The sequence below is a fragment of the Protopterus annectens genome, chromosome 4.part1, assembly GCF_019279795.1.
Source record: "Protopterus annectens isolate FY-2018-M chromosome 4.part1, PAN1.0, whole genome shotgun sequence".
In the NCBI taxonomy this organism is placed as follows: Eukaryota; Metazoa; Chordata; order Ceratodontiformes; family Protopteridae; genus Protopterus; species Protopterus annectens.
In genome coordinates this window covers 421,780,396-421,804,777 of record NC_056734.1, presented here as the reverse complement: position 1 = coordinate 421,804,777, position 24,382 = coordinate 421,780,396, and the positions used below count along the sequence as shown (strand labels likewise).

The 24,382-nt window shown below is 40.0% G+C and overlaps 1 protein-coding gene across 1 annotated transcript in view; it reads left to right on the top strand.

The window, feature by feature from the left end:
• Positions 1-24,382, top strand: part of FNDC3B (fibronectin type III domain containing 3B) — a 2,611,550-nt gene that overhangs the window by 1,465,633 nt on the left and 1,121,535 nt on the right. The window lies entirely within an intron of this gene.

The following is a 24,382-nucleotide window of genomic DNA, read 5'->3' as shown; positions in this document are numbered from 1 at the left end:
TAAAAGTCCTACCCCTTCTGATAGAGACTCCATGGCGCTAGATAGATGGGGTAAGAAGGTTTACACTTCTGCAACCTTGGCCATTAGGGCTTTAAACTGCCATTTATGTTAAAGTATCAACAACATGTTATTGGATTGCTTAAACAGAAAATGATGTTGATTCCTGACTGTGCGGAAAATAAAGAATTACAGGATTTAATGCATTCTGCTGAACAGGTTGGAAAATATACTTTGCAATGTGGATTTGATTCTTTAGAGGCCTCTTGCAGGGCTGCTGCTATTGGTTCTGTGCTCAGAAGGCATGCTTGGCTTAAGGAGCAATCTTTACCTGAACATGTTAAAGCTAAATTGTTGGATGCTCCCTTAAGTCAGGACCGCCTGTTTGACAACAAGGCTGAGGAAGTTCTTAAAAAGATGGAAGATAAAGCTAAATCTATGCAAACTGTTAAATATTTCTTACAAGTTCAGCCTCCTAGATTTAGTAGGCACTGACCCTGTAAGAATTGGTCCTTTCCAGCCTCTTCAAGGTCTTCTCAAGCCAAACCCAGACATAGCAGAAACCCCAGGTTTCAGTCCCAGGGGACACACAAGACTAAGCAGTGGGGGGTTTCTGCACCCAAATCAGGGAGTAGTTAGACTCCCCCTATGGAAAACAGTGTCAATGACTTGCTTCTAAAACTTCCAAGAACTTCCCAACTGAATGCTCCTTTAGGCAGAAAGATTGGTCTGCAGGCCAAGAACTGGGAACTCATTACCCAGGACAAATGGGTTTTAAATATAGTGTCCCAAGAATACAGATTTCACTTCCACTCCTTACCAACACCAAGCGGGTGGCCAGATCTACCCCCAAGTCAGTGGGCAGAGGCCCAAAATCAAGTACTCTCTCTTAAGCATGGGGGCTATTCAGTTGGTACCAGAAGAGGAAAAGGGACAAGGGTTCTATTCGAGACTTTTCCTGGTACCCAGAAAAGGCAATACATGGCGTCATATCCTGGACCTTTCTACTCTAAATACCTTTCTGGTGATTCCAAAATTCAACATGCTGACTCTTCACCAGCTGCTTCCCATGCTAGACAAAGATGCATGGTTGGCAACACTAGACTTAAAAGAAGCATACCTGCATATCCATATCAAGGAGTCTTGCAGAAAATAACTACATTTCAAAGCAGGCTACATGCATTATCAGTTCTCTGCACTGCCCATTGGCTTGTCTACTGCGCCCAGGGTATTCACAAAGTGCCTAGCTCCAGTCATTGCATTCTGAAGGCAAAGAAATATTCAAATATACCTATATTTGGACGATTGTCTAATTCAGGCAGAAAGCCAGGACGTACTTTTGAATCATCTGGCCTTTGTTCAAAGGGTACTGACTTGTCTGGGGTACACCATAAACGAAAAAAAATCACAACTGATACCCTGTCAACAAATTATATTCCTGGGAGCAAGCTTGAATACAATTTCACAGATGGCTTTCCTTACAGCAGAGAAACAGATTCATTTGACAGCCTACTTCAAACAAGTGGTCACAAAATCCCAGTTATCTGCAAGGCAAATACTGCAAGCCTTGGGGTTCATGGCCTCCTGCATTCTTCTAATTCCATATGCAAGGCTGCATATGAGGAAACTGCAATGGTCTCTCAAAACCCTATGGTGTTAACAGTCACAGGATCTAGAGGCAATGATTCCTGTCATACCTTGCCTCCGCCTAGAGTTCCTTTGGTGGGCAGAGGCCTGCCACCAAAACAGGGGACTACCCTTCACACTACCCCCTGCCACCCAAACCATAACAACAGATGCATCAGACTATGCATGGGGGCCCTACCTGGCAGGGAAGTGCATTCAGGGCAAATGGAACCCAAGTCAAATGCACCTGCATATCAATCAAAAAGAAATGTTAGCTGTACAGAATGCTCTGACAGCCTTCAAGGACTACATTCTTCCAGGACAATTAACGATAAAGATGGACAACGCCACTGTTATGTGATACATAAACAAGCAGGGGGGTACACATTCGTACCCCCTCTGCAGACTAGCCATGGCATTGTGGAGCACAGCCCTGAGCTATCAAGTACATTTACAAGCTCAGTTCCTGCCAGGAAAACTAAATACACTGGCAGATGAACTAAGCAGAAACCTCATGGACCCACACGAGTGGAAAGTGGAACCAAGGATTTTCAACATGTTAACAAGCAAATGGGGGAGGCCAGATATAGACCTGTTCGCCTTCCCCCAAAACTATCAGTTGGACAAATTCTGCACAAGGACTCCCCACAAACAAGCTTGGAAAGTGAATGCTCTGTCCTTCATCTGGAAAAACCTATCAGTTTAAGCCTTTCTTCCTCTGCCTCTGCTCTCCAAAGTACTACTAAAGATCAAACAAGGCAAACCAAGGACGATTTTTATTGCACCAGACTGGCCACGCCAACACTGGTACCCACTCTTGTGCAGTGTGTTACTGTGGGCCCCATGGCACCTACCTCAGACTCCTACTCTATTGTCTCAGCAGGAGAACCAAATTCTGCATCTTCAACTTCAAACACTGAATCTAGCAGCCTGGCTAATTACATAATTTCTCCTTTACCATCCCTCAGTAAACCAGTGATGGATATCATTTTATAGGCAAGGAGGCCTAGTACCATTAAGTCTTATGCTGAAAAATGGAAAAGATTCTGTGTCTGGAACCAATCTCAAGGGATGAGCACAACAGTGCCCAATTTACCTCAGATTTTACAATACTTAACTGAGATGCTTCATAAGGGCCTGTCTTTCTCCTCCATCAAAATTCACACCTCAGCCATCTCAGTTCATTATAACACAGAACCACCCCTCTTCTCTCATCCACTGCTTAAGCAGTTCCTCAGAGGGGACAAAAATCTACGACCAACCAGGAGAGCTCCAACTCCAGCCTGGGACCTCAACTTTGTATTGAAAAAGCTTATCCTTCCTCCTTTTGAGCCAGCTGCCACTGCAGACTTAAAATTCCTTTCTTGGAAAACAGCTTTCCTTTTAGCAATCACTTCAGCAAGAAGGGTACCTGAATTACAGGCCCTCATGGCAGTGGAGCCTTTCATCATCTTTCATGCGGACAGGGTGTCCTCAGGACCAATCCCTCCTTCATGCCCAAGGTGGTATCCAGTGTGGCCCTTAATCAGTCCATACATTTGCCAACCTTCTTTCCTAACCCACAGAACAAACGGGAATGGATTCTGCACTCCTTAGACATGCACAGACAACTTAGATTCTACTTGGACAGAGCTAAACCTCAAAGGAAATCTGATTAACTGCTGGTAGCATTTGCTGCAGGGGCAGAGGGGAAGGCTATTTCAAAGCAAACCATTTCCAAATGGATAGGCCATTGCATTCTTTTTTGCTACAAACACCATGGAAACCTATCCCACAGGGGGTCAGACCCCACTCTATCAGGGCTGCATCTACCTCTACAGCCTTTCTCAGAGGCATCCCTACCAGGGACATCCTATAAGCTGCTAGCTGGAGTTCTGTACATACATTCAGCAAGCATTACCATCTGCCACTTTTCTCTAAATCCAGAGCTGGCTTTGCCACTGTAGTCTTGCAGGGCCTTTTAGCTGGTCCTAATTCTATTTAAATTCCTCCTCCCAACCTTAGCTTTGGGAATCTACCCAAATGTAATGACTGCAACAGTGAAACATGAAGAACATAGTACAGTTGTGTACACTTACCATAAATGTAGATGTTCGAGTGTATTCACTGTTGCAGTCCTGGTTACCCTCCCTCCAGCCCCCTTCTTTTTCTTTTTTTGGATATACCTCTACTTTCCTTTACTATCTTCAAAAGCTTTTTGATGTATTTGCTTTTTTGTTGGAGGCATAACCTTGTATATTTATAGATTTAATTGCTTCCCATTAAGGGGGCACCTGACATCTGGGGCAATAAAAACTGATGTAATGGCATCGGCTGCATGTTTTATACCCCTGACGACCTGATGCCATGGAAGAAGGGACAGCAACTGACGCAGGACCCAAGACTTTGTTAATCAGGCCGACTGAGGGCTACTGCAAGCAGATAACCCAAAAGTGATGACTGCAACAGTGAATACACTCGAACATCTACATTTATGGTAAGTGTACACAGCTGTACTTTTGACATCTACTACCTTCATGTTTTGAACCACTAGTTTGGCATCTACTAACTTCACATTTAGAATAACTAGTTTGACATGTACTGCCTTCATGCTTAGAATCTTTAGTTTGACATGTACTACCTTCACATTTAGAACCACTAGTTTGGCATCTAGTAACTTCACGATTAAAATCACTAGTTTGACATCTACGACCTTCATGTTTAGAATCTTTAGTTTGATATGTACTACCTTCACATTTAGAATCACTAATTTGACATTTACTAACATCACATTTAGATTCTCCTATCCCCAAAAGCTTGAAGATTTTGCACCTCTTATGGGCACTATTGCCAGGTAATCAAAATTTCTCTAGCTGTAGCCCAGTGGATCTTTTAAACTGAATTATCATCTCTTTCAACAAGTCTTTCCATGAATCCCATTACTGATAAAGTTTCTACTCAGACTTAATTGATGCTTCCAGCCAATTAGCTAAGTGGCCTTAAAAAAGTTGCCATTGTCTTTGAGTCACTATAAATTATTCTAAACCTGCAGTGCTGTGGAAACCATCCTCTGTCTCCGTTAACTCTCCTAGTAAATAAAAATGTTCCTTGGTGGTAATATTATCTGCTCTAGAAAAGGCCAAAATGTTTAGATGAGTTTTGGAAACCTATAGTCTCAATTGGCGTCTATATCATATTATCGATGATGTAAATAGCGAACACTATTTCATCGTACCGATAATATCGAAACACAAAATATCGAACAAACGGAACAGCAAATTTTTTCCCAGGGAAAAAATTTGCTGCTCCATAAAAAAAAAACTTAAACACAAATTTAAGTGGGGGGATTTGCCCCCCACACCCCCCAATGTGGGGGGCCGTGGCCTCCACATGCCCTCTACTTAAATATATCAACTTCGAGATCGCACCATAGTGGAGGAAATGGCAAAGTCCTGAAGACAGCCCACCAAATTTTTTCCCTGGGAAAAAATTTGATGTTCTATGACTTCACTATTTTGTCATTTCGACAGCATCGGATCGACTAAATAGCATTCGCTATTTAGTCCATTCAATACTGTCATATAGACCCTCTCAATTGACTGAAGTGGGTTTTATCAACTAGAGCCTTAGACCAACAATAGGCCAAAAATAATTTATCTGTCATGGGAGTGCTTGCCAGTCATGGTTCTGACTGGAGTTTATCTGTAGAATTAATCAGGTTCCATTCTGCAAGTAACAACACAGCCTCTTCCTGAGAGAAATATCGCCATCAAACCCCTACATTTCTCAGAGACAGTACCACATGGAGTATAAATACAAGCTAATGAAATCTTTGTGGATCCCAAGTAACTTTCAGCTTTTGTAAATCTTCCCTTCCTATCTCTGAGCATCTACATTTATGGTAAGTGTACACAGCTGTACTTTTGACATCTACTACCTTCATGTTTTGAACCACTAGTTTGGCATCTACTAACTTCACATTTAGAATCACTAGTTTGACATCTACGACCTTCATGTTTAGAATCTTTAGTTTGATATGTACTACCTTCACATTTAGAATCACTAATTTGACATTTACTAACATCACATTTAGATTCTCCTATCCCCAAAAGCTTGAAGATCTTGCACCTCTTATGGGCACTATTGCCAGGTAATCAAAATTTCTCTAGCTGTAGCCCAGTGGATCTTTTAAACTGAATTATCATCTCTTTCAACAAGTCTTTCCATGAATCCCATTACTGATAAAGTTTCTACTCAGACTTAATTGATGCTTCCAGCCAATTAGCTAAGTGGCCTTAAAAAAGTTGCCATTGTCTTTGAGTCACTATAAATTATTCTAAACCTGCAGTGCTGTGGAAACCATCCTCTGTCTCCGTTAACTCTCCTAGTAAATAAAAATGTTCCTTGGTGGTAATATTATCTGCTCTAGAAAAGGCCAAAATGTTTAGATGAGTTTTGGAAACCTATAGTCTCAATTGGCGTCTATATCATATTATCGTATGATGTAAATAGCGAACACTATTTCATCATACCGATAATATCGAAACACAAAATATCGAACAAGGAACAGCAATTTTTTCCCCAGGAAAAAAATTTCCTGCTCCATAAAAAAAAAAAAAAAAAAACTTAAACACAAATTTAAGTGGGGGGATTTGCTCCCTACACCCCCAATGTGGGGCCGTGGCCTCCACATGCCCTCTACTTAAATATATCAACTTCGATATCGCACCATAGTGGAGGAAATGGCAAAGTCCTGAAGACAGCCCACCAAATTTTTTCCCTGGGAAAAAATTTGATGTTCTATGACTTCACTATTTTGTCATTTCGACAGCATCGGATCGACTAAATAGCATTCGCTATTTAGTCCATTCAATACTGTCATATAGACCCTCTCAATTGACTGAAGTGGGTTTTATCAACTAGAGCCTTAGACCAACAATAGGCCAAAAATAATTTATCTGTCATGGGAGTGCTTGCCAGTCATGGTTTTGACTGGAGTTTATCTGTAGAATTAATCAGGTTCCATTCTGCAAGTAACAACACAGCCTCTTCCTGAGAGAAATATCGCCATCAAACCCCTACATTTCTCAGAGACAGTACCACATGGAGTATAAATACAAGCTAATGAAATATTTGTGGATCCCAAGTAACTTTCAGCTTTTGTAAATCTTCCCTTCCTATCTCTGAACATCTACATTTATGGTAAGTGTACACAGCTGTACTTTTGACATCTACTACCTTCATGTTTTGAACCACTAGTTTGGCATCTACTAACTTCACATTTAGAATAACTAGTTTGACATGTACTGCCTTCATGCTTAGAATCTTTAGTTTGACATGTACTACCTTCACATTTAGAACCACTAGTTTGGCATCTAGTAACTTCACGATTAAAATCACTAGTTTGACATCTACGACCTTCATGTTTAGAATCTTTAGTTTGATATGTACTACCTTCACATTTAGAATCACTAATTTGACATTTACTAACATCACATTTAGATTCTCCTATCCCCAAAAGCTTGAAGATCTTGCACCTCTTATGGGCACTATTGCCAGGTAATCAAAATTTCTCTAGCTGTAGCCCAGTGGATCTTTTAAACTGAATTATCATCTCTTTCAACAAGTCTTTCCATGAATCCCATTACTGATAAAGTTTCTACTCAGACTTAATTGATGCTTCCAGCCAATTAGCTAAGTGGCCTTAAAAAAGTTGCCATTGTCTTTGAGTCACTATAAATTATTCTAAACCTGCAGTGCTGTGGAAACCATCCTCTGTCTCCGTTAACTCTCCTAGTAAATAAAAATGTTCCTTGGTGGTAATATTATCTGCTCTAGAAAAGGCCAAAATGTTTAGATGAGTTTTGGAAACCTATAGTCTCAATTGGCGTCTATATCATATTATCGTATGATGTAAATAGCGAACACTATTTCATCGTACCGATAATATCGAAACACAAAATATCGAACAAACGGAACAGCAAATTTTTTCCCAGGGAAAAAATTTGCTGCTCCATAAAAAAAAAAAAAAAAAAAAAAAAAAACTTAAACACAAATTTAAGTGGGGGGATTTGCCCCCCACACCCCCCAATGTGGGGGGCCGTGGCCTCCACATGCCCTCTACTTAAATATATCAACTTCGAGATCGCACCATAGTGGAGGAAATGGCAAAGTCCTGAAGACAGCCCACCAAATTTTTTCCCTGGGAAAAAATTTGATGTTCTATGACTTCACTATTTTGTCATTTCGACAGCATCGGATCGACTAAATAGCATTCGCTATTTAGTCCATTCAATACTGTCATATAGACCCTCTCAATTGACTGAAGTGGGTTTTATCAACTAGAGCCTTAGACCAACAATAGGCCAAAAATAATTTATCTGTCATGGGAGTGCTTGCCAGTCATGGTTCTGACTGGAGTTTATCTGTAGAATTAATCAGGTTCCATTCTGCAAGTAACAACACAGCCTCTTCCTGAGAGAAATATCGCCATCAAACCCCTACATTTCTCAGAGACAGTACCACATGGAGTATAAATACAAGCTAATGAAATCTTTGTGGATCCCAAGTAACTTTCAGCTTTTGTAAATCTTCCCTTCCTATCTCTGAGAGGGGTCTCCAATATAAAGGAAGCACTCTTACTGAAAATAAGTCACCCCCCCTCTCCACCCAACAAATAGCCAAGGTGGAATCCAGACTTAAAAAAGCTTTTTAATTTCAAGTATATCTAACTGATTTTCTTGCAGGCTGATAATCTGTGGATGGGGTTTCCTAGAATATGCAGTGACACTGCCCATTTTAACTAGATTTGTCAACCTGTGAAAATTCCAAGTGAATATTTTCACTCCAATACTCACACGGCAATCTCAGCATTCCTTTGTACCTCTTTATTTAACACACATATAAGTGCTTTTGAGCATTATCTCTTTATCAGATTTAAAACAGTTAAAATCAACTATATTTAAACAAATAGCAACCAATTAGAATCAGTAGCAGAACCTACACTCCTTCAGTAAGGGTTTTAAAGGCATACAAGCATTTAACCCAGGTGTATGGTTAGCTTGCAATTCAGCTATCCATCTTAACTCAGCTAATTCGGTACTATATACAATGTCATCCTCCCCCATACTGAATGTTAATGGAGAATGCAGTGACCCTGAAAACACTAGTAGGTCCCCACCCCAGATTTGGTTATACTAACAGCCAAAATCTCAAGCAGATTTTATGTAAGAACATACTTTCCAAAAAGTCCACAACACATAGGAAGAAGTTGCGAACTTTTAAATGCAAGAAATGCAAGGCATGTCAGTATATTGAAGAAAATAACATCTTTGTACACCCTGTGTTGGGTAAGGAGTATATACCTAGACTACATGCAGACTGCAGAACTAAAAATGTGGTGTATTTAGCTGAGTGCATATCATGCCAAGCATTCTATGTTGGGAAGACTAACAGAATGTTAAATCAACTTATATTGCGACATATGAGTGACATCAGATTATGTTTGAGAAGTAATGCTCTATATCAGCATGTTGAAATAAATAAAGAGCATAGAATTCAGTTTATGGTGCTGTACATTCAACAAACGAACATGAAGGGAGGGGACATTGTACATAGTACTGAATAAGCTGAGTTAAGTTGGATAGCTGAATTGCAAGCTAACCATACACCTGGGTTAAATGCTTGTATGCCTTTAAAACCCTTATTGAAGGGGCATAGGTTCTGCTATTGATTCTAATTGGTTGCTATTTGTTTAAATATGGTTGACTTGAACTGCTTTTTAGATCTGATGAAGAGCTAATGCTCGAAAGCTCTTATCTGTGTGTTAAATAATGTTTTAACCAATCATGATGGCTCCAGTGGGTTTTCTTTTTATCCTTTTCAAGAAATAGGTTGCCCACTGAAAACCCAATCCAGCATCCAAAATTCCACCCTTTTGAGTTAGGCTATAGTACCCTGCCTAAACACTCTTCTGCAGTGAAGCCAATTGCCATTACTACCCTTCTCATCTTCATTCCCCTTCAGAAGAAGCCTTCCAAAGTACTCTTCCCCGTAAACAGTGAAATGTAATTATCATGAATGCCTTGGATAGTATAAACTTAATTATGTATTATTTATTGATTGCTGTGGATAAAAAGTAAACGTTTCATAGAAGAGCACTCAGGAACGGAAAAAAATAATCTGTGCACAGCTGAATTACCTATGACAGATCATTATCTATTTATTTATTGATTGATTTGTTTGTTTGTATGTTTTTATTTTGAATTTGTTAGCCAGGGTAGAACACTGATCTATGTAAACTGTTTAAAGGGTCAGCCTGTGGCAGAAGATTAAAATATATATATATATAGATATATATATATATATATATATATATATATATATAGATATATATATATAGCAGAATGCACTGTATCAGAATTAACAAGTGTACAGGAAGAAAATAATATATAGACTTAACTGGGAAATAACTTTATGTGTTGTCAGTGTACATCCAGAGATTTGGAAGTCAGTCCCATAATAAATGAGCCCCAAGGTCACATAGCTACCAATCTAGACTTGACAAAGATTGACAGCAGTTTAACAGGCGTCTCATTTATGTGCCATAGGAAGCTATAGCAATGAATAGTTGCCTAAACTGTTTGACTAGTCACACAAAAATAAAAAAGAAAGTTATGGGAAAAGGATGTAAAAAATCAGTAGCCTGTCCTGGCAGTTACTAATTACAAAATACTCCTTATTTGTCAATAAGATGACAGACTCACTATGTTGGCAGCTGCTATAAACTTAACTCAGCTTATTCAGTATTAAAGTGATCAAGCAAGATTACCAATCCAGATTGCGCTGAATAGTCATGAGGGTAAGTATTTGCTTTTCATTAAATTAAATTTTCATTTCGGAATCAGGTTCCCCTGTTGTTCCAGTGACATGTTCCCAATCCCAGGTGAGCAGAAGTAAATAAAGATCCTAATTTCCATCACTTATAATTTCAAAACAGAGATCATCTGACCTCCTATGTGCAGCTGAACAGGAAATGCCATGTGTCAAGTACAGTAAGCTCAGTTTCCTTTTGGTAATCCTTCTGAAAAAGGAAAGCAATTAAATGCCTAAAGATAAATGTAGTTGCCTTACTTGTCAGGCCCGACTGGTTTAATGTAACTACAGGTAGCCCATGCTAAGAAGTTCAGCGTAACACAAAAAATCAGTACTAATTGAAATCTTCATCCGTGGGTGAGGAGACTCATAAAGCCAAATCATACCTTAGACCTTCTCAAACTCAATGCCAAAACCAGGTGCCACTAAAAAGGAAAGGGGAAAAAATAAGCAGATTACTCACCCCAAAGCTAATACAACCAAGCAAAGTGTCAAACACTGCAATGCAGATTCTAAAAAAAGAGCAAACAGAGAGAAAAAAATTAAAGAAAAAGAGTGAAACACAGCAGTAAGAAAAAATTAAGGATATTCACTAGAAACAATTACCTGCCACGTAAACCATAATTACTTCAACTGCTCCGTCATATTCTAGCAGTTTCTCACATAATGTTCCAGTTCTTTAAACAAATAAATCCAAACACTTCTGACTACATAGTCCAGGGACATTGGAACCACATGCAGCATCAGCTGTAACAACCAACACAGCTCAGTCTGTTTTAGCTGCATACTTTCTTTTTATGACACAGATACTTCTGGTGACTTTTTTCCCCCCAGCAAACTCCTGGGCACCATCAAAAACCAGGGAACTCATTAGCAGATTGTCTGTTTGCATTGGGTCTATATTACATGATCGAAACCTTAGGTTATCGAATACCTAAAGGTTGATCACTAAAGGTCGAACTCTGAAAAATCGCAAACGCCCATTTCCACACAAGGAAACAATGCCATTGGCCAAACTAAAAAAAAAAGTTGTGAACAGAAATCAAGTGGGGGGCTTTGGCCGCCACATCCCCAGTGTGGGGGGCTGTGCCCCCTACCCCCCCTAACTAAATATACCAACTCCAACATCGCTGTACATTGTAAAAAGGGCAAAATCCACGGAACAGCCAAACGACTTGTTTCCCTGTGTGGAAACGTTCATTTGCGATTTTCAGAGTTCGATATTTAGTGATCGACCTTTAGGTATTCGATAACCTAAGGTTTCAATCATATAATATAGACCTGCTTGCATCTTCCACTGAAGTTGCTAGCTGAGTTATTTCCAGAGAGTCCTCATTACTTCTTGATAATCCAGGAAAAGTCCTGAGACCATACAAAAAGAGATCTTTCTTAAACTTTGGATAAATCAGCTCAAATTAAAATTTGGGAAATCTTGAAGTATCGGGACTTGGAATGCCAAGTCCTGTAATGTGGAGACCAAATGGTTGAAAATTTGGACTTAAAATATACTAAGTCAAAGATTGCCATTTTTTTGGAATGTTCACTTTTCGCCAAGATATGGCGGTCTCAGAGATGGTATATTTAAGGTTGGGGTTGTGGGTGGCTTGTCCCCCTCCCCACAACACAGGGTGCAGGTGACTCCCTTGTTCAAAAACAATGTTAATGGAGAAAAGCAATGTTCATTATTCAGTCTTTTGCATTTTTGAGCATATTGAGACTCAACATTGCAAGTCCTGACATTTCAATACAGAACCTTCCTATCTTCCTGTGAGTTTCCAGTACTCTATCCATCCATTCATAATCCCTTTTTTCCCATTTTTGCACATGGAGCCAGGATGTCATTTCAACAGTGACAGTCATCTATAGCCAAGGTTTACATTGCCGGGTGGCTTACCCTGCCACAGATGTTCATCGTGTTACACTGCTGCAGTCATCACACTTGGGTTATCCTGCCGTCAGGCGGTCCCGCAGTCGGCCCGAGTTCCAAAGTCTTGGTCCGGCGTCAGTTGCTGTTGCTTCTTCCCTGACGTCAGTGCGCCAGGGGTATATAAGATGCATCTGATGCCATTTCCTTCAGTCTTTCTTGCCGCACGATGCCCAAAGCAGAAGCAGTTCGCAAGTGCTGGTCGGCCGACTCCTGAGATTTTCAAATCGAATTTCAGACCGAAGTCTTCATAAAGCTAAGTACCCCATTGGGGAACCTTTTCTTGCCTCAGTCCGAAGTCAGAAAAAGTTAACAATTGCATTTCTTGTGGGAAGCAAGTACCTCATAAGGACTTTCATTCTTATTGTATTCCTTGCCTAGGCCCAGACCATGACGTCACAGGTTGTCGGTTTTGTGCTAGGTTTAATAAACGAACTATTAAACGTTGGTTTGATTTCACCCAACATTATTTTGGTAGGAAATTTAATTATACCATGCCGTCGGACCAACCGATGACCAGAATGCATAAAAAATGCAAAGATAAGGACAGGCAGCTGAAATCCAAACTGGACTCCGAGGCCTCTGCAAGGCCAGTCGCCAGTTCTCCAGTTTTCAGTGAGGCAACTACGCAGCCCCTGATGACCGCTGATTTAGAACCCCAGGCGACATCCGATTCACAAGCGGAGATTGCTAGGCCTCCACTACCTTTACCTTTAGACCCTTCCGACTCCATACCTGAAGGAGATTCCGGTGCAGTTGAAACGCCTTCAGTTGCAGAAGGTGTCTTCAGACCGACTACACTCACTATTAAATCCTATGCAAAACTGAAAACTCCTTTAAAAACAAAGAAGACTGTACAGCAGTCCCCAGTACAAGGCCCCTTCCTAAGAAATATATGCTTAAGATGGCTGAAGACTTAATTACCCTAATCAGGGTTTCCCATCCCCTTCCTGATAAAAGATCAAGGCAGGAGGAGGACTACGCTTCCTCTGACCAGGTTTCAATTTCCTCAGACTCTTCTGAGGAACAGGAATATTCCTTTCCCCTTATGAAGATTCTGATGCTGAAGAGTCTATCTCTTCTGCATCTCCCCCAGAAGACTACTGTTTTGGGGAAACCTTACATGCTATGAAGGAACATTTCCACTGGGAAAGCCAGGATTACTCTGATTCTAAGAAAAGGCTCCGAGAGTTCCTTTTACTACCCCAGCACAGACCACTTGCTATTCCACCTGTATTAGACATTGTGGATGATGTTTATTCAGAATCTAGCCTTAACCCAGATTCACTACCTCCAGCACCAGCCAAACCAGATAGATACTACAGAGTCCCTGACTCACACAAATTCCTGTATAAAAGCCCTGTTGCTGACCCAGAAACCATTTCCCAGGGTCCCAAAGGGGTTAAGGCCTCTATTGCTAAAAATCCTGTGCCCTCTGAAAGGGATTCTAGAGCACTAGACAGATGGGGAAAGAAAGTATATACCTCAGCTACTCTAGCTATGAGGGCCTTAAATTGTCAGTTGCACATGCTGAAATATCAACAATATCTGATGTCTCAATTAAAACAAAAAATGAGTACACATACAGAGCAGCCAGATTACAAGGAAATGCAAGATTTGTTGCATTCAGCTGAACAAGTGGGAAAACATACTTTGCAATGTAGATTTGATTCATTGGAAGCTTTTTGTAGAGCAGCAGTGACAGGGTCTGTCATACGCAGGCATGCTTGGTTAAAAGAACAAACTTTACCTGATCATGTTAAAGCAAAGTTATTGGATGAACCTTTACAGCAGGATGTTTTATGTGGTGTAAAAGCAGAAGAAGTTTTAAAGAAAATGGAGGATAAGGCAAAATCTATGCAGACGGTCAAGGATTTTTTACAGGTTCAACCCCCTCGTTTCAGCAGAAATTGGCCAACCAAAAACTGGTCCTTTCCAGCTTCTGCCAGACCACAGAGGAGCAGATACAGACGCCCAAGAGGCAGAGGCCAGCCACAACCCAAAAAGGAGGAGAAGACAGGTTTCAAACTACCAGAAGACAAACACAATGACTTACCCCTCAGACTACCAAGCAAAACCCTCTTGGCAGCTCCCTTGGGGGGAAAACTAGCACTTTTTGCAGACAATTAGCACATCATCACAAAAGACAAATGGGTCCTAAATATTGTATCTCAAGGATACAGATTCCACTTTCACACTTTGCCAAGGATAAAAGGAATGGCAAACCTGCCACCAAATCAATGGGCAGAGGTTCAAAAGCAAATTTCAGCTCTCATGGACATGAGAGCCATTCAACAGATTCCTACACAGGAGCAAGGACAAGGATTTTACTCAAGACTGTTTCTAGTTCCCCGAAAGGACAAAGCCTGGAGGCCCATTCTGGACCTCTCAATTCTAAACACATACCTGGAAGTACCCAAATTCAAGATGCTAACACTACAGCAACTTCTTCCTATGCTGGGCAAGAAGGCTTTGCTAGTAACATTGGACCTCAAGGAGGCATACCTGCATGTCCCTATCAGACAAAATTGCAGAAGATACCTCCGATTTATTGCAGGTTCAACCCATTACCAATTCTCTGCACTGCCCTTTGGCTTATCTACTGCACCCAGGGTCTTCACAAAATGCCTGGCACCAGTAATTGCATACTGCAGACAAAGAGGGATTCAAATATATCCATACCTGGATGACTGCCTTATTCAAGCAGAAAGCAAGGACATTCTATTAAAGCATCTAGCGTTTGTCAAAAACCTACTAAGTTGCCTAGGATACACAGTAAACGAAAAGAAGTCAAAACTAGTGCCCTCACAAGACATAATATTCCTGGGTGCCAGCTTAAATACAACGGCCCAGATGGCTTATCTCATGCCAGATAAGCAAGGACAACTGACTCAACACTTCAAAATGATGGCAACAAAGACCCAACTCCCTGCAAGAAACATTCTGCAGGCCTTGTGATTCATGGCATCTTGCATACTGCTAATACCATTTGCAAAACTGTATATGAGGAAATTACAATGGTATCTGAAAAGCGTATGGAACCAACACAGCCACAGCTTGGAAACAATAATTCCACTCATTCCCTGCCTTCAACAGGAGTTTCTATGGTGGGTTCAGGCATGTCACCTCAACAAGGGTCAGCCTTTTATCTTACCCACAGCCAGGCAAACTATAACAACAGATGCATCGGATTATGCCTGGGGAGCACACATGGCAGGACAGTGTATTCAGGGCAAATGGTCTGCAAACCAAAGGCATCTACATATCAATCAAAAAGAGATGCTAGCTGTACAAAATGCCCTAACAGCTTTCAAGGACCTCCTACATCCAGGACAACTCCTAATAAAGACGGACAACACCACAGTGATGTGGTACATAAACAAGCAAGGGGGCACACACTCCTACCCCCTATGCAGTCAAGCAATGACCTTGTGGAACACAGCACTGACCTACCAAGTTCAACTACAAGCACAGTTCCTGCCAGGAAAGAAAAACACACTGGCAGACGATCTAAGCAGAAACATCAGAGATCCTCACGAGTGGAAACTAGATCCACAAGTATTCGCAATGATAACCCAAAAATGGGGGAGCCCAGACATAGATCTGTTTGCTTCCCCCCAAAACTACCAACTAATGAAATTCTGCACAAGGACATACCACACACTAGCTTGGAAAGTGGACGCCCTCTCATTCAGTTGGAAAACATTGACAGTGTATGCCTTTCCTCCACTGACTCTTCTGGCAAAGGTGCTGCTGAAAGCCAGATTAGAGAGGCCACAAATGATACTCATTGCTCCAGACTGACCACGCCAACACTGGTATCCAGTACTAAGGAACATGGCTCAAGGCCCACCATGGATTTTACCTACAATTCCTCACCTGCTCACTCAACAAAACAATCAGATTCTGCACAGCCAGCTCAAGACTTTAAATCTGGCTGCATGGCAAATTGCCTAAACAACCAGTCAACAATTCTCTCTAAAGCTGTGATGGAAGTCATTCTGGAGGCCAGGAGGCCCAGCACCAGGAAAGTCTATTCAGACAAATGGAAAAGATTCTGCGCCTGGAACCAGGCTAAAGGCCAAAATCCCCTTGTCACAAATATTCCTCAGGTTCTTCAATATTTAATTGAGATGTTGCACAAAGGACTTTCTTTCTCATCTATTAAGATCCACGCCTCAGCTATTTCAGCTCAATACAACACGGATCATCCTATATTTGCACATCCATTACAAAGACAGTTCCTCAGAGGGGCTAAAAACATAAGACCGCCCCGGAGAGCACCAACACCAACTTGGGATCTCAACTTTGTTTTGGAAAAGCTTACACTTCCGCCCTTTGAATCAGCTTTCACAGCTGATCTACAGTTCCTATCATGGAAAACTGCCCTGCTGCTAGCAATAACTTCAGCACGAAGAGTCTCAGAGCTACAGGCCCTAATGGCAGTGGAGCCTTTCATCATTTTTCATCAAGACAGCGTCTCTCTATGAACTAACCCTTCCTTTATGCCAAAGGTGGTATCCAGTGTGGCCCTAAACCAAACCATTCATTTGCCCACCTTTTGTCCAAACCCCCAGAACAAAAGGGAAAGGCTCCTACACTGTTTGGACATTCACAGGCAATTACGTTACTACTTGGATAAAACTAAGGCTTTCAGAAAATCTGACCAGCTCTTTGTATCCTATGCTGCAGGATCTCAAGGAAAAGCTATCTCAAAACAGACCATTTCAAAATGGATAGGACATTGTATCCGTTTCTGCTACACACACCATGGGAAATCTGTGCCTGGTAACATCAGGCCCCATTCCACCAGGGCTACAGCAACATCAACAGCCTTCCTCAGAGGGGTACCAACCATGGATATTTTGGAGGCTGCAACTTGGAGTTCAGTGCACACCTTCACCAAGCACTATCACTTACCTCTATACTCTAAAACCAGAGCTGGCTTTGCCACTGCAGTTCTGCAAGGCCTACTAGCCTCTCCAAACCCTGTTTAGTTCCACCACCCATCCTTAGCTTTGGGATTCAACCCAAGTGTGATGACTGCAGCAGTGTAACACGATGAACATAGTACAGTTTTGTACCTGCCATAAATGTAGATGTTCGAGTGTTCACACTGCTGCAGTCCAGGTTACCCTCCCTCCATCCCCTCTGAACTAGCTGGACTTATCTATACCTTTCTATCCTATACAACCTCTGTGGTATATTTGCTTGTGACTGAAGGTATTGTTTTATTTTTATATATATATTTTTATATAGCAATATGTATTGCCTACCTATTTGGGGCACCTGACATCTGGGACAAGAAAAACTGAAGAAAATGGCATCGGATGCCCTGGCGCACTGACATCAGGGAAGACGCGACAGCAACCAATGCTGGACCAAGACTTTGGAATTCGGGCTGACTGCAGGACTGCCTGACCCCAGGATAACCCAAGTGTGATGACTGCAGCAGTGTGAACACTTGAACATCTACATTTATGGTAGGTACAAAACTGTACTTTACTCTTCCATACCATACATATACATGCACACTCTCATCTATGGCCAATTTAGAGTATCCAGTCCACCCACTGCATGTCTTTGGAGTGTGAGAGGAAACCAGAGCACCTGGAGAAAACCCACTTAAGTGTTTGAGGAAACCACAGCACCTGGAGAAAACCCAGTCAAACACAGGTAGAACATGCAGACTCCACAGACAAAACATGCTAGCCAGGAATTGAACCGGAAGACCTCTTGCTGTGAGGGGAACAACATTATTCGCTGCTCTGTTATGACAGTACTACCAACAAAAAAAAAATCTGATCATAACAAATTCTATGTTCTTCATATTTTAACTAATTATCAAGGTTCTAGAGAGTACTCACACACTTTCTTTTTAGCCAAATTCTTTAAATCAAATAATCAACTATTTTGGCTCCTCTTGAGAGACTCAAAGGTAAAGAGTGTTTGTGACATCTCGATGTGGAAGTCCTTCTCGTGGATGCAAGTCCATTACGCCGACATTAGCTGGGCAAATGCTAAATAAATTATCTCCCCCTCCCTCAGGTCCAGTGAGCCTAATGTTTTTCCTCTTCCAGATTAGCAAACCTCTTTGATCCTTTCAGTATTTCCTTGATTATTCATTTTTTTGGCTCTCAGTTATATTCACTTAGGTTAAAGCGCTTCCTTGACATTTAAGTATCCAAAAATTATTTGTTCAACCTCCAGTCTGAAATTTGTAGTACTTGAGCTGAATTCTTCAATGTTGTAGTTCATTATTAGCAGTTACACAATTATAAATAACAAAGATGCATGTGTTCTTTACCAGCAGATCAGTCTCTGGATTACCCATAATTCTGCACTGCAGTTAGTCATCTTCTCTCCTGTCAATTTTATTCTGCACATATATGTGTGTGTTTGTGCGTTTTTGTGTGTGTGTAGGAGGGTGGGGGGGTGATGCACTTTTGTTCATTTTTTTTTCTGCACTGCAACAGCAAATTCATCATCTAAATTAGAATAACTACATTTAACAAAATATTTTAGTTTACTTTAAGTTACCTACATAGATATAAACCAGTTTACTCTCCAGCCTTCATCTTAACTGTACATAGCTAATGTAATCAATCGCTCAGGTGAACATCTACAAAACAAAAAAGATTAGATTTATTAATAAAAGCCCATTTCATGTGCTGAGTTTGGAATGTTGGAGAAGATTAATCATTAGTTTGCACATAGAGTGTGAATAGCTGTTGGGGAGCTTTTCCCTTTGTTTTTTGGGGTCCTTTTCCAACACTACATGGAGTGTTTTTTTTTTTTACCAATTACTGATTTGTGGAATTATATGTTTGAGTTTAGAAGATGTCTGGCATTAGTTATCAGCAGAGCTAGTTCTGTTTGTCACAGGTACTGCATGTTAGAGTTAATATGTTAGAGACAGTGTCTGAAGAATTGGACATTTGACAATGAATGTGTTTTGACCTGCAGCCAGGTTAGCAATCTGGATACATAAAAATCATGCCATTTTTTTCCTCAAAAGTCATTATTTCACTGTAGAACATGTCATGTTTTCTAAAATATAATTTATTTTTGTGTGGAACTGTTTGCAAAACCTATTATCTCTATGTCATATATATTTGTTGGTAAAACGTAATATGTCTGCTCCATATATAATTGTTACTTCTGTCATATCCTAGAATTGTTTCCATTATAATTAGCACTGAATCCTAATTGCAGTCTTCTATTAGTGAGCTCACATGTGGTGATGATAGCAATGGGACAAAGTTCTCAAAATTTATTTTACTTAAAAAATTGCTTTGAAAATGCCCAACAATAGAGGTCTGAATATGCAGTCTGTACCAATGCTTGTCCAAGACAAGCAGATGAGAAATATGCAAAAGTTCTGTGGTCAGTCACTTCACACCCAGCAGTGTATTCTCAGCCTGTGCTGACTCACATTTATGGAATGCTTGCCTGTCATCCTATTCTAAAGGGAAGCAGACTGCATACATGCATGTCCAGATGTCCACATCAATAAGGAACTACCGAGGAGTACTCAAATATTAATTTACAGTATGCAGCAGATGCTGAATTTGTTGTTCAACACTACTGTTGTTTAAGTTACTCGAGTGCTTTTGGTGAATTTGCAAATGGAGGTCAGTGTCACGGACATGAAATGGTCACATGATTTTCTTTTTGTCTGTGTCATTCTGCCTTAAAAATGGAAATTAATACAGAATTGCATTTCCTTGCCATTGTGTCCCTTATGAATTGCTTCATTTTACAGAAATAGTTGTATGGTTTGTTTCCAGGAATCATGTATCCAGTGAATCAACAGTGAACTTTGTCTTTTGGTTAAGATGTCAGAGTAATCTAGTGGTTTCCTGATTCTTTCTGTGTTACTTAATGTATAAAGAATTCAGAATTCTCCTGTCTCAAATGCTGAAGTTCAGACAAATTGCAAAATATCTTTAACAGCTTGTTGGCTAGTTATTTAAACCCAGAATGTGAAAAAGTTACTGTATTAATATATTATGAAATGTTTTGTTGATCAATTCACTTCTATTATGCTTAAAAATCACAAGAATGCACAATTTAGCTTCAAATATTCAAAGATGTTTTCAGAAGAGCATAAACCTGAGCCATCATTGAGGGCTAGGATTTTGTGACCTCTCAGAATTTTAATTATATGAAGCTCCCGGACAACACAGAGTATCTCTTTTTTCCTGATCGGTTTAAACTTTCCACTTTTTTCCTCTATCCCAAAAATATTAGCTGCCTTTTAATAGTTCCTAAAACTCCAGGCCTAGCTGGACTACCAGAGGAACCATGCAGGTTTATTTGTTGTCACTTTTAATTATTTCTTTATCTGGGTCACCTGTTTTTGAAGGTACACATTGTGAATCTCTTCACTGAAGGCCATAGGAATGCCCCCTTACCTCATCTGTATTACGGCTTATGTAGATCTATTCCCCATGACAGGGCTGACTACAGAATGTCCCTGTCTATGTTACCTGTCATATTAAAGACCACACTGCTCTTCTTGTTAGTTGGAGGCAAACCGGGTTCATTGCTGCTTGGGTCTCAATAAAAAATGTTAGTAGACTGAGCTCCGTATAAACATCAGTACTAGCACAGTAATGGATTCACAAAAGGCATCTGTGTCTGTTTTTTGACTTTCTGTTTCCGGTTTTAAATTTACTTCCCTAAAGAATTCTCCAGAAAATGTACTAGAGTATACATTGAACATGTTTAGGACTCCTAAAACAACTATGTTTGTGTCATTCAACACTCCATTTCAAAGAGGTTCAACAAGGAGGGTTAGTACTACCTGATTTGAAGGGATATTTTAGAGCTGTGCATTTAAGGCTCTTATACATAACACAAGCAGAAAGCTACAAATCTAAGTGGAAGGGGATGATGATGAAGTGAGGGGGTAATTAAAAAATAAGGAAATAATGGGATTTTGGATGGAGATCCTAAAGGAGATTAACAGCCATGCAGAATATTATATTCATAAAGTAGCAGAACATATACTAAGAATTAAGCCAACACAGGAATGGAGTAAGGAGATTCTGTCAATAGGGATGACTGTTATTAGGGGTACAAAAAATAGACAAGAGAGGACAAAAATTTACTGGAGGAAAATGGCAAAGGATCTGAGGGACTGGGAACAAATAATTAGAGATAGGGATTGATATTAAGAGTATAGACAAAGCGAAAGGGTAGGGGAATCCTAAATGAAAGTCTTGCACTGGTTCAGTTTTTAACTGAATCTAGAAGAGAAGCTGATGTTAAAAAGGGAATAATTAGCAGGGCATGTAAAATATTGCACAATAACAAAATAATTCCATCAGAAGAGGTCAGAAAAGGCTGGGAAGTGAGATTAGCTATGCAATTTACAAAGAAACATTGGGAGGATATATGTGTGGCTCCCAAATATGCAACACAGTCTCGAAGATTTAGGATATTTGTTTGGAAGTATTGCATAGATATCATCATACTCCAAGCAGACTCCAAAGAATTCTTCCTCAGGTGGATGGCAAATGTTGGAGGTGTAACGAGAAAGAAATAGTTAACTGGGAACATGTGTTTTAGGAGTGTAATGCGTTAGCAGACTTTAAGAATTTCCTACAGAGTACTCATTTGGGAATACTGGGCATGCAAATGAGTGTAACTAAAGAAACAATGTATTTGAGTTGGGATACTGGATCTGAATTGCCTAGACATAGTAAGGGGTTGTTAAGTTTAATTCTGGTGGCGGTCAAAAAAGCTATTACTTTAAAATGGAAAACAAAATGCAAACCGACTGTACCTGAAGTAGTGAATATTGTAACAGAGATAAAAGAACAGGAGTGGGATCTTTAGAACAGGGAAGGAGTAAATGACATAGATAAAATGGTAATTGTGTGAACAATACATGTAGAAAAATGTTTTGGAGGATGAGTGCGGTTTAAGAAAAGGCAGAAATTGAATAATTTTTGTAATGTTGCCTAGATTATAGGAAATATAACAAATTGTGTGATGTATAATGTTTGTATATGTGAACTTGTTAATATGGTTTGATTACTTTTATATAAATGTAAGTTTGCCTTTGTCACGAGTGATAATTCAGTAACGGTGTTTAAAAAAAATCTGTTTCAAAGAGATTCAAGGCAAGGATGTCCCAAAGTCATCTGTCATACTCATTTCATGCTGAAGGTCTTTGCTGTTGCTATCAGCAGCATCAAATAATGGGAATACAGACTTGACTTTCAGCACTAGACATTCTATTACCTGTACGGATGCCAATTACGATGTTCCTGTCTTTTCTGAGGAGTCTTTTCTGCAGTGTTAAACTACGCTGGGTAAATTCCTTGAACTATTGATCAGTTTCATTATTCTAAATCCAAGGCTACAGTCGTCCACTTTGTTTCATCGTTCTCCCATCTTCTTGTGGCCTTCACTGTATCCAACCTTAAATGACACTTCTGAAGTTTTGCAGACGTGGACAATGACAGTTCACAACCCAATGAATACCTGCTCCAACCTGAGGCTAAATATCTTACCAAACTTTCAGTCTTTAATTGTGACATTATTAGCCACACTTATTTAAAACAATCTTCATGTAGACAGACCCCTTTCCCCAACACACACTCCTGTTCAAAGCCAAAAAAACAGTTCTGTTGTTTTGCCTGGTACTGAAATAAACCCTACAACAATCAGTTGCCTTATAAATTCTCACTGCTTCAAGTGTTTCAGTTCCAGAGGAACTGAATGTATATATGATGAGAAAAAATGTGTTCTTATCTGCAGTTACTTCATTTGCAACTTTTGTTATAGCAGCTGTTTTGTGAAAAACTTTTTTGCAACATGTTAACTTCATTTATAACCGTCTGTTTTTCCAACATGTTGTTAACTTCATTTATAATTGCCTTTGGCACTGTTTGGCTTTCTGGCAATGACTGAACTTTTTCACTTCAGTTTAGACTGCAGATTACATGTATTTTAGTGATATTTATGCAACATAATTGTTCAGAAGAACATTAACTCAACTAATTTACTCAGCTTGTTCAGGCCTCCAAGTAGGGAATCCTACCTGTCTTATATGAAAACAAGCCCTATCAAAGCTGAAAAATTGGAGTCACGATTTAGGCTAGGGTTAATTGAGCCTGCAAAATATGGAAAGCATGCCATTGCAGTTGCAATGTCCCTTTCTAGTAAATCAAGGGATATTGCTAAGGAAATTTCAAAAGACCATTTGAATACAGATGAAGGTATGTATATCCACCTTAATAACTAGACAATGTATGTTGTAAGAGAAAGACTGGATTTGTATTGCATACTCTTAATTTTGATTGTCTGAGGCACAGTTTCTGTAGCAGATTATATAACGGATTTTGAGCAGAATACACTCAGATGCAACAGTTTCATATGATGCTCTCAGACAAAGGAGTTGCTTTTAAGCTATAATTAAAAGGTAGACAGCTGGTTGTAACTTGCTTTTACCTCAGCAAAGTCTGTCCTAATGTGGAGAAAAGACATCAGGCATTGTAGAAGACGAGTATTTCACAGAGCAGAAATGAAGTAGCAAGTTGGTTATACAAAAGTATTGATCGAGACCAAGATTACTGGGTATGACTCCATTAGGTTAGTATGGTAGGAGATTCAAACATGTTAAAATGATGTAAAAAAGGAAAATATCTGAAGATAAAGACTGCAGTGTATCTATTTTCCGAATTTCTAGTTTCTGATCTAGTGTTTTTGTAGTAGCATGTGTGACTGATATTGCATAAAAGTGGTGAAAAATGGTTAATCATAGCAAAAACCTGAGTCAGAGTAAGGTGGAAGACATGCTGCACTAAACGTCTGTCATAAAACAGATGATACAGTAAATGTTCCAGACAAGGGATCATCTTCAGACTTAACACTTCATTCCAAGTAGACTAGGGTGGGATTCAGAATGACCTTGCCCAATGGGGAAGCCTTCGGTCAGATGTTTTCCCCGACACATTAAGCATTTCA